This window comes from Lactuca serriola, chromosome 6 (assembly GCF_051521515.1).
Source record: "Lactuca serriola cultivar US96UC23 chromosome 6, Lser_US96UC23_V15, whole genome shotgun sequence".
Lineage (NCBI taxonomy): Eukaryota > Viridiplantae > Streptophyta > Magnoliopsida > Asterales > Asteraceae > Lactuca > Lactuca serriola.
In genome coordinates, this window is record NC_136413.1 from 11,066 (window position 1) to 21,965 (window position 10,900).

General features: G+C 38.6%; 1 non-coding gene and 1 pseudogene across 1 annotated transcript; one reads left to right on the plus strand and one right to left on the minus strand.

Annotated features, from left to right (window-relative positions):
* Positions 1-444: 444 nt before the first annotated feature.
* Positions 445-551, minus strand: LOC145060791 (small nucleolar RNA R71). Its single transcript, XR_013686974.1, has one exon. It is a non-coding gene; the product is annotated as a small nucleolar RNA R71 (small nucleolar RNA).
* A 1,753-nt stretch (positions 552-2,304) lies between these two features.
* Positions 2,305-10,102, plus strand: LOC145058002 (uncharacterized; annotated as a pseudogene).
* The last annotated feature ends 798 nt before the right edge of the window (positions 10,103-10,900 follow it).

The window sequence follows — 10,900 nt, forward strand, 5'->3', positions numbered from 1 at the left end:
GATACCGAGCCAGAATTTGAAGAACACACAAGCGAACCCGAGAACGAGCCAAGGAACGAGATGGCAGCGATTGAAGAAATGTCCATGGGAGCTTACAAGAAGCGGATCCGAGAAGATATGGGTCCCGGTTTAGTCCAACCTGCAATACCTGCCATTGCCACATTCGAGCTGAAGGGACACATATTGACCGCACTGAAGGACATCCCATTTTTCGGGAAAGATCATGAGGATGCTTTTAAGCATCTAGATGAAGTCAATGACATTGCGGATTACTTCAATGTCCCAAATGTCAACAGAAACACAGTCTTGCTTAGGATGCTTCCCATCACTTTCAAAGGAGCCGCTAAGGAGTGGTTGAAAGCACTCCCACCGGGTACAATCACCACTTGGGCTCAAATGCGTGAGTAATTCCTGGACCAGTTTTGCCCGCCATCTAAGATATCCAAACTCAAGAAGGCAATAGCCAACTTTGAGCAACAGCCGGGGGAGTCACTATACAAAGCATGGGAGCGGTACAAGGGCTTGCTCAGAAATTGCCCTCAACATGACCTAAATGTGCAGCAAGAGATGTCAATCTTTTATGATGGGGTCAATGTGATGACAAGACAACTCCTTGATTCTCAAGGACCGTTGACAAAGAAAAATCCAAGGGAGGATAAGGAGCTAATTGAAGAATTTGCGAAACACTCTCGCGAATACCACAACCCAAGGCAAGATGGAATCAAAGGCGATGGAGGGGCCCAAACTACAGAAATTGCAGCTGTCATGGCCATGCTGAATAACATGGATCGCAGGATAACACAAATGGACCATTCGATACATGCCATAAGAGTGGGGTGCGAGAGATGCAGTGGTCCACACTTGACCAAGGACTGCAATATAGATGAGTTTGGGAATAGAAGAGCTCAAGTGTGCTACTCTAGTGGGGATAAATTTGATGAGGACTGGAGGAAACCGAAGAAGGAGTGGCTGCCATATGAAGAGTATAAGAAGCAAAAAGAAGAGAAATACAGGCAGACAGGTCGAGGCCTTTATCAAAAGGAGCAGTCACCGGCCGAGAAGAAACCCGACCTAAAGACCATTTTGATGAAGTTTATGGAGGCTTCGGAAAAGAGACACGATGCCACTGATTCCGCTATCATGGAACAACAAACTTTGATAAAGAACCAGCAAGCCTCCATCCATAACCTTGAAGTATAATTTGGTCAACTAGCCACTCTAGTTCATGAAAAATTTTCCCCGAAGAATCCCGAAGTAAAGACCCAATCTCACGTAATGGCCATCGATACTAAAGAAGATGCAATATCTGAGTTCCTGGAGGCATTAGAGGAAGAACCGCAGCAGCCCAAGAAATCAAGGATCGAAAATGGAGAAAGTGTTGAACCAGGCTCGCCACGACGTGGCACTCCTCTGGCCATGACGTGGCGCATGTCTGATCAAAAGTATTGTGAGCCAGTTCCAGCTTATCATCCACCTTTGCCATTTCCCACCCGAGCTACCCTCAGTCAACTAGAGAAGTAGCATTTGGAGTTTGTAAAGCATGTGAAGGGGATCCAAATTAATACCTCCTTTGTCGAGTCCTTATCCAAAGCTCCCGAGAACCAGAAATTACTGCAAGACTTGATAGATACTCGAAGGCAATTAAAGAAGCAATCTACAGTGATTCTAAGTGAACAAACTTAAAAAGCTGTGTTGGGAGAAACACCAGAAAAGATGGGGGATCCTGGACACCTCACTCTTCCATGTGAGTTTGGGAATAAAATGAAGGTTAATATTGTATCCGATTCTGGGGCTAGCATTAATCTAATGCCTTTTTCATTTTATCAAAAATTGGAGATTCAGAAGATGAAGGCTACAAAAATGAAGATTCACATGGCGAATCGTTCAGTGACACAACCCCGTGGCATTGTGGAGGATATTTTGGTGAAAATTGAAAATTTTGTTTTTCCAATAGACTTTGTAGTCTTGGACATGAAAGAAGATCTGGATGTTCCAATAATCCTTGGCCGACCATTGCTTAACACTGCTGGAGCCCTTGTTGATATCCGCGAGTCCAAGCTCACTTTGAGGGTTGGAGATGAACAAGAAGTCTTTGGGATAAAAGATGACCTTCAAGAAGATAAGGAAGAGGTGTTCACAATTAATGAAGAGAATGAACTAGAAGAACTGGAAAAGCTTATGGAATAAGAGATAAAGGCAGTTCATCAAGTCAAGAGGACAAAACCAAGGGCATCTATTCCGTATTTGATTGAAGTCATAGCTTACAAGAGCCCGACTTCTTGGGTGAGCGAAGAGGACGAGGAAATGACAAGTGATGAAGAGGAAGTCACTTCAAGAGTAACAAATCCAGTGGTGAAAGAGGAGGAGAATGCTATGGAATGCAAGGAACAAACGAAGGGAACAAAACGCAAGCTTGAAGAAAATGGAAAAGCTAAAAAGGAAAATTCAAAGAAGGCGTATAAAAGGAGAGTTCAAGCGTACAAACGGCGATTCAAGGAACAGAAGATCCTGGTGGTAGACTCTTCCGAAGATTCAACATAGGAGGCACGGAGTCCAGCTCAAGACTCCAAGAAAAAGAAGCGCTTCTCGAGAGGCAACCCGAGTTCGGTTTGCATTTTCTTTTCTTTTAGCTTTTAGGAAAGACATCAATTCATCATCTAAAAACTGATAATTGGTAAAGAATTAGCTATGGGGAACTTTAAATAATGAATGATATGCAAAGTAATTAATTAATATGATAGAGTTTATTAAAAATTTTGCATTTGGCAGTTTCCACGACGTGGGCATAGCCAGCCACGTCGTGGGTCGAAATGAAAACACGGGACTATAAAGCAGACTTAAGGTCCACGACGTGGGCATAGCTAGCCACGTCGTGGCCTTTAAAAATTAGGGGGGACCATTTTCTTAAAACCCTTTGACCAATAATTCTCATTCCTCACTTGGAGACTGCCGCACGAACGGGAACATCATAACCCCACAACCAATTTCTTAATCTACTTCCAATTTCCTTACAAGATCTTGCCAATTAATCTACTTGGTATGTGTTTTACTCATTATTTTGTAGTTAGTTCTTCCAATTTCAAGTTTTCTTGGTTAGGGTTTGTATGATTCACGAAATTGGTTGAATCTAGTGGTTGATTTTAGATTGTATGTCATTTAAATGTCCATAGGAACAAACCCCAAGCACTAATTTTTGTAGAAATCGCTTATAAAAAGACCGATCCAGAAGCTGTTTGCGATGAGGCCCACGACGTGGCATAGCCTGGCCACGTTGTGACTTCTGGCAGACCCATTTAATATGTTTTAATGCTTTGGTTTGCTTTTGTATGCAGACATGGGACCACGACGAGCTGTTCCACAGGAGGAAAACCCGATAGATGTAGCAAGCATACATCCTTTATACCAGTTTCCTCAAAACATTCCCCGACCGTTGCTAACTACGTACGAGAATCGGCTTGGATGGCTATATAATAGGGAGTTTGCAATAGCCCCAATTATCGATTGGGGATGGCTTGGTGGAATGGGAATGGTAGCTGAGTTGGAACGTTATTGGTCGAAGACTTATGTTGGAGATCAATTTTCGTTCACTTGTCACGGGTAGAGGAATTTATTTGTCATTCAAGAACCCGTGTACCGGGAATTATCGGTGGAGTTTTTCTCTACCGTATGCTTCGAGGAACGCACCCTTGATTTCACCTACAACCGGGCACTTGTGTTTCGTTTGGGTGGTGTATATCGAGAGTGTAGTCTTCGGGAATTTGCTTGGCGTATGGGGCTCTATACAGAAGTGGAGACGCAATCCCCATTTTTCATTCCTTTCTTGCTTGGATGTGTTCGAGATTTTGCTCCCGGTACTTTGGATGTGCAGTTCTGGCGGGGCATTTCTAACCATGAGTACAACACTCGTGACTCGAGTGAGTCACAAATTCGGAATCCTGTTTTCCGATTTTTGCACCGCCTTATCACTTTTTCAATAAATCACAAGCATCATGGTGATAAAGTCCCCATTCAAAATCTATTTTATTTATGGACTCTTATTACCCCGGGAGTTTGTTGTGATTTACCTTATATGTTGGCGAGGTTCATGGGGAAGAAAGCGGCCAATTCTAGGCCTGGGAGCCCGATTACTTGGGGGGGGGGGGGGCATTTGGTTACTCGCCTGGCTAGGTCATATCATATTTTGACCCATGACTTTGTGAGGAATCTTACTCGATTCCCGGACACAGACTTGACCATTCAAGTCTTGGGTGTTATGCGAGCGGTGGTGAATATCGGGGGTCGTTTTGTTATACCGCCGATAGATGACGAGCAGGAGGAGGTGCAGCCGGGACAGCAACCACCAGCCAGACCGCGGCGTCGGAATGTGCGGGCTAGAGGTGAAGTCGAGAGAGAACGTGCTGCTTCGCAGTATGTACAGGGAGTGCCCACCGACCCTTTTCAGAGTCGGGTGGGAACATATTTGGATAATCTACGGGGGCATGCCATTTTCCATACCCAGCTTACTAAGGGTATTTATTCGCATTTGGGTGTGACCCGACCACCTTCTATGCCACCACAGTATCCCTATTTTCCGACATGGGAGGAGCTATGGCGTCCGCAGAATGACGGGGCAGGGCCAAGTGGAGCACAAGATCAAGATGATGATTGATTTCTTTTGTTTTGTTTTTGAGTAGTTTTTTTTTATGTTGAATTTGGTGTGTGATGTAAAACATTATTAAACTATGATGTTACTTTTTATTTCTTTTGGGTTGTCCATTTTTTTTCAGATTAGCATTGGAATTCTAAGGAGCATAAAAGGTTAACTTTCGAGTCGTGTTTGTCTAGTCAAGGAAGCTTAGAGTCGTGAGTCGGAACCCACAATTCAAGATAAGTGTGGGGTGTATTAGGAGAGAGGTTATAGTTGGGAAATATATTTGCATAGCAGCGTCTGAAACCATTTAAAGAAATTCAGCATTTTGGTGTTCGCGGTTTCAACCCATATCACGACGTGGCCAATTACCTGCCACGACGTGACCCAGTTTATCATTGCCCACATTTTTCCTTACAAATACCCACTTTGAAGAATTATAGTTTCGAGTCATGTTCGTGGTTTATTTACGTATTCAACCAGTTCTACACCAAGTTTCTATTTTTGGAAGTCCAATCGCACGTTTTCCACACTTTTGGAGATGCTCACGCCACTATCCCAGGGGAGTCTGTTCCTTTTTCTCCCTTTTCTTTAATTTTGATTTATTTTTATGAATACAATGAGGGCATTGTATGAAATAAGTGTGGGGTAGGGGTAGAAAAAGTAAGTTGCTAGAAAATCATAGAATTTGATAGTAAAAAGTGAAATTTTTGAATAATTGAATCTAGTAATAATAATTTGAGCTATAATTGCTAGGATTATTTGGGATAATCCAATGAAAGTTCAAATGTTTAGTTGAGCCAATACACGTTATATTGCATTTGTGGCCTCCCTTATTTTAGTGAAATCATGGAGCAAAAACACAACCCCGCTTGGTTTGAGGGATGCAATATGTTTAGTAGCCAAAACCTGAAATGTATCCAGGAAAATTATTATCATTAACCGATAAAGGTTGAGGTTGAGCGCCTCTGCTTAAGCATGTAGGTTTTGAGTGAAAAGAAAAAAAAAAGTGAGGTACATGTAAAAAAAAAAAGAATTACGAGAAAAGTGTGAAGAATTTTGGAGCAAATAAAGTGAAGATCAAAAGATCAAAATTCCAAGAAATTCAAAAGTTGAAGATACCAGAAATCAATTCAAATAAGGTGGTGAATTCAAAGAGATCAAATGTCAAAGAAATGAAGAATTCCAAAAGAGCTCTATAGTGGTATCAATGATTGTAATTCTAGATTATGTATGCTTAGGTTGCTCAACTAAAAATATCTTTAGGATAAGGAGGTTTTCTGAGGATGGATTCGGAGGGTTGCATAAAATGAGCATTGTTCGGAAAAAGTGGGCGAGTGTTTATGAAGATTGTGAGTATTTAAAGTATGGGGGGTACTTTAGGAAAATTTTAGACACAAAAGTATGCGTTGAGGTCTTGGCATAATGGTTGAACTAGAGTCGGATTGTTCTGTGTGGTGTTAGTAATTAAGAATTAAGTTTAAATTTGCTTGAGGGCAAGCAAAGCCTAAGTGTGGGGTATTTTGATATTGCCATATTTATACTTATTTTTAGGCAATATTTAAGTACATTTTTATTAATAAAGTGGTAATATGTTTAGAATAATGATACTTATGACTTTCAATTGTTATTTTCAGTCAATATAAAGGATTTTCGAAGAGAGGGACCAAAAATGCCAAAATCTGGAACATGGGAGGCTTGAAAGACAAGAAAATAATAAATTCATGATAGACACTCAATTCACGATGTGGCGATGAAGCCCACGACGTGGCACGGGTGTTCCAGAAGATAAACATCGCGACGCGGAGGATTTCCTTGAAGGATACGGATTGCTTGAAGCCCACGACGTGGCACATCTGGCCACGACGTGGCGCGGGTTCTGTGTAGCTTAGTGACCATTAAACTGCATGAACCTGTTTACCTAATGATTTAGTGAACATTGAATTATTAGAGCTGGGATTGACCAATCTTAGTTAGTAATTATAATAAATAAAGCTTAGTTGTGCTAGAAAACGTGTATTGTGACCATAATTGCGTTTATACAACAAATCTTACATAACATATTTACATTCATAATTAGTTCTGTGTTTAATTATGTGTGAACATACATGGTTTGACATGAATTAGTTAATTATTGGTAAGATAGAACTAAATTACTAATACAACTAAAAACCAACTTAATAATCCATAATCATTAGCTAGCCATAAGGGAGAAGTGGATTCAAACTAAACAAGAGTGTGTTTTTATTTATTGAATTTGATTTAAGTTCATCTGATCTTGTAAAACCAGATAAAACCCCTTATTAAACTTGTTAATAAATTAGGTTAATTTAATAGTAAGTAAATTAATTAGAACACCGTTCCCTGTGATCGACACCCGACTTACCCAAGTTATATTGTAATCTGACTAGGTACACTGCCTATAAGTGCATAGTTAGTTAAGTTTGTTAGGTTATAAATATTAAAATAAGTGAGTACTTTTGTGCACATCAAATTCCATGAGTTATCGCTATGAAGTGTGGAATGCAAAGCTTGATTCTCGTTTGTTTCTGATTTCCCATAGATAAATCAAAACAACACACAACGAAGAACCCTAATGTGCGTCTTTCTTCTTAGTAGGTAGCGGGAGATCTTTTATTTTCTTCTAAAATTCCGTCTCATTTTTCTATCGACTTAGTACGTGCTAGGGTTTTTGGTTGTGATCGACGGGCACGAGACATAATAGAATAGCTTAAGAGGCTATTACAAAGGGTTGAAATCGTATGGAATGGAGATGATAGAGTTTAGCTTTCACCTTCGTCAAATCTTAAGGCGGAATAAGACTGTTGAGATTGAGGGTTTTTTGCTCCCAAAAATAGACCTTACAAAATCATTACGATCGAGGGCTCCATGACGCAGAACTACGGATTCTAAGCCCAAAAAGGTTTCCTCCTCTCCTTGAATTCACGTTTTCAAAACCTAAAAGGCAATTTAGGTTTCTATCTCCTATTTTAGAATTATCTTATTAAATCATCTTACTCTTTCACCCAGCTTGGCTACGGATTCCCGGTATGGCAACACAACCCTGCGACTCGTTACTCTCGAGCCTACAAGGGTCGTTGAAACCCTCAAGAATCTCACCACAAGGTTTCATGACTACAAAGTGGTTGATTTCGTGAACTTGTTACCCACTGCCAATGATGGAACCATCAGACATTTATATATACAGGTGAGTAATCAAATCTTAGTATAGTCATCAGTAAATACTTTTTTTCTGAATTACGCTGCATGTAAATCTTTTGAATCTTCTAAACACAATTGATTTTTATTTCTTTACGCTCCTACAACTCGGGCTACTACTTGTTATTTTTGGTTGCTTTGTTACTATATAAGACAACAACCTGGTAATCTTTGAATAATTAATCACCGCCTGTTTAGGGATACTTTGTGGTGAACACCAACTACTTGATAAAATGCCCCAATGAGTGACTCTTGTGTTTTAATGCTATATTATATATTTTGAGCAAGGAACTACACATGTTTTTATTAAATCTGAAGTGTAATATACAATAGCAATAACATTGAGGTAGATTTCATGTACTGTTCTTTTATGTGTTATTGTGAGACATGAATTAACCTTTGAAGAATCACCTGTTCAGATGAGATCATTAACAATGCAGATAAAACGTTTTATGGTCAAAAAGGGAAATCTATTCTAGTCGTTCTCTCTAACAAGGCAACCTTAAAGTTGATGTAGGTAAGATTTTGACCTATCTATGTTAGAGTTTGCAGCATGAAACATTTCAGAAGTTCAATTTTGACCTATCTATGTTATAGTTTACTGTTTTTGTAGCAGTCTTACTTGTGTTATCTGAACTGCTACTCGGGCTTACCTTCTTAGCTACATCCCCTGCATTTTTGTGGTCAAAAAGCTGATCCATCTTCTTAACCAGTACCATGTAAGTACAATTCAACTAAGGTTTGGGTGCAAAATACTATAAAAACTTTTTTATGTGTGAACAGCTCAATTGAAGGTTTGAAAGCTTTATTCATATTTATTTTCTTAATTTACAGCTGGTGGTGGAACTATGCTCATACCTTACCTTTGATTAAGTTAATCATGGAATGGAATGCAAAATTGCAAAAATACTACATTTCTATCTGTGTAATTTTTAATGACATTTTTTTTTAAATAAAAGTAATAAAAATATCATAGTTATGATGATTTACTTGGATTATTTTAAACAACTTTTATGTTCAGTTTCTTATTTTATAAAAAAAAAAATTCGTTAAATATAACTAAAATAATATATGGAATAGCATTCAAGTTATATGCTTGATTGGTGAGGATTCTTGGTATCTACAAGAGCCACTATACATAAAATGGATAAAATGGGATTGTCTCAGTGGCTGCAGATTCCAATGTATGCTTGTTACGGAAGAAGAAAGAGAGACAGTCGGCGATACAACTGTCAAATATCATGGAAAATGGCCACTCAGACGTGCCTTTAGGATTGAGGTGCATCAAATTCTTCTACATTACATCAACTCTTTGATAATTATTCATTCTTGATTCTTAAATCTTAATTTCAGGAAGTTGTGTCTGTGGCACTCTCTGCTCTTAATATTGTTGTTCAACTGTCTGAATCTAAGTAATTACCACTTTACCCTTCTATTTAGAAACAATAAAACACCATCTTTCCCACTTAACATATTATGTTGCCTCTGTTAGTATTAAAAAGAAACACTAATGTTTCTTTTCTGGACTGTCTGAATCTGAGTAAATTACCATCTTACCCTTCTATTTACAAATGAGATTAATATGCCTCTGTTATCATTAACTTAAAAATAAACACTCCTTTATATTAGTCCAGATTAACTCAAAAAGAAACAACGTAAGTTTTCTTATTGAAATGATGAATGACCATTTTAGCCTTCAGGGATGTGGAAATGACATAGAAGCTAGATTACTCATCTGCAGCAGTAGTTATTGGATTTTCTCTCATAGTATCAATACTAATAGCTTTCAGTATAAAAAGTGAAGCTACACGTGTCATGGTTGCAGCTCCTTTAATCGCCTTTGTAACTACCCACATTCTTTATTTAAAATGCTACCAATTTGACTATGGTAAGCGTTCATTTCCCCTCATAATACAAAAAGGAAAAGACCTTTTTAAGCTTTTTGACTTTTTAAACCTTTTATATACAGATTTAAATATGAAGGCTTGTGCTATAATGGGAGTAGCAGAGGTACTGATTTGGGGGGTATGGGCTGGAATTTCGAATCATCCATCTAAATGGAAGATTTGGGTTGTGACAATTGGTGAAGGATTAATTATTTTATTTCAAATTTATGATTTTCCACCCTACAAGGGTTTTTTGGATGCCCATGCTATTTCACATGCCATTGTGGTTCCTGTTTCTTATATCTGGTGGAGCTTTATTCATGATGACAGTGAATATAGAACCAAAACACTCATGAAAAAAGCCAAGTGATATATCCAGAAGGGGTAAATTCTTAAATTTACACTCAACTTGTAACCTCATGTCTTTTTTCTTGTTCATTAGGGATTTAAGGTAGTCACGGTTATTCAGTTTTTGCTTGCGTGTTGGCAAGTTTTTCTTTTCTTTTTGTATTAAAAGTTGTGTCGTCTTTTTTTTTAATTTTTTTCCCAAGCGGTTGGTTTTTACGGATTTAGATGTTGGTGTCTGTACTGGTTAAATGAAGAGCTTCCTTTTGGCTTTCGTGTTATGGAGATTTTTTTGTGTTATTTCAGTTTTATCCAAGTGGTGGTAGTCGGGGACGACTATTAACTTGGCAGAGCTGTTGTGGTGGGATCTGATAGGCACACCAGGTAAAACACCACATTTTCCTTTATCCACCAGTTCAGTTAGAGGGATGATGTACTACAGAAGGGCTTTGAAGCTTCAAGCTTTCTTTGACATGGCTAATGAGCAAGGTAAGAATAAATATTTTAGCACATTAATTTTGGTTTTATAATTAAACATTAATTTCGATTAAAATTCTGTTTTATATCTGTTGGCAAACCTTGCAGAAATATTAGAAGGTTATAAAGCTATCAGCATTCCATCAGAAGATGAGAAGAAAATTCAAAGCTCATTGAATGCTCGATTAGAGGCTATTGCTGTTAGTCCTTCAAATCATGAGACTTTTTTTAAGGACAAAAATGCCCTTGTGTGCCTAATATTAGAGCCAAGCTGTTAGTCCTTCAATTCATGACCGAAGCAATTCCATCCAGCTACTCAGACTCTTCTTTTCTTCTATATCAATTA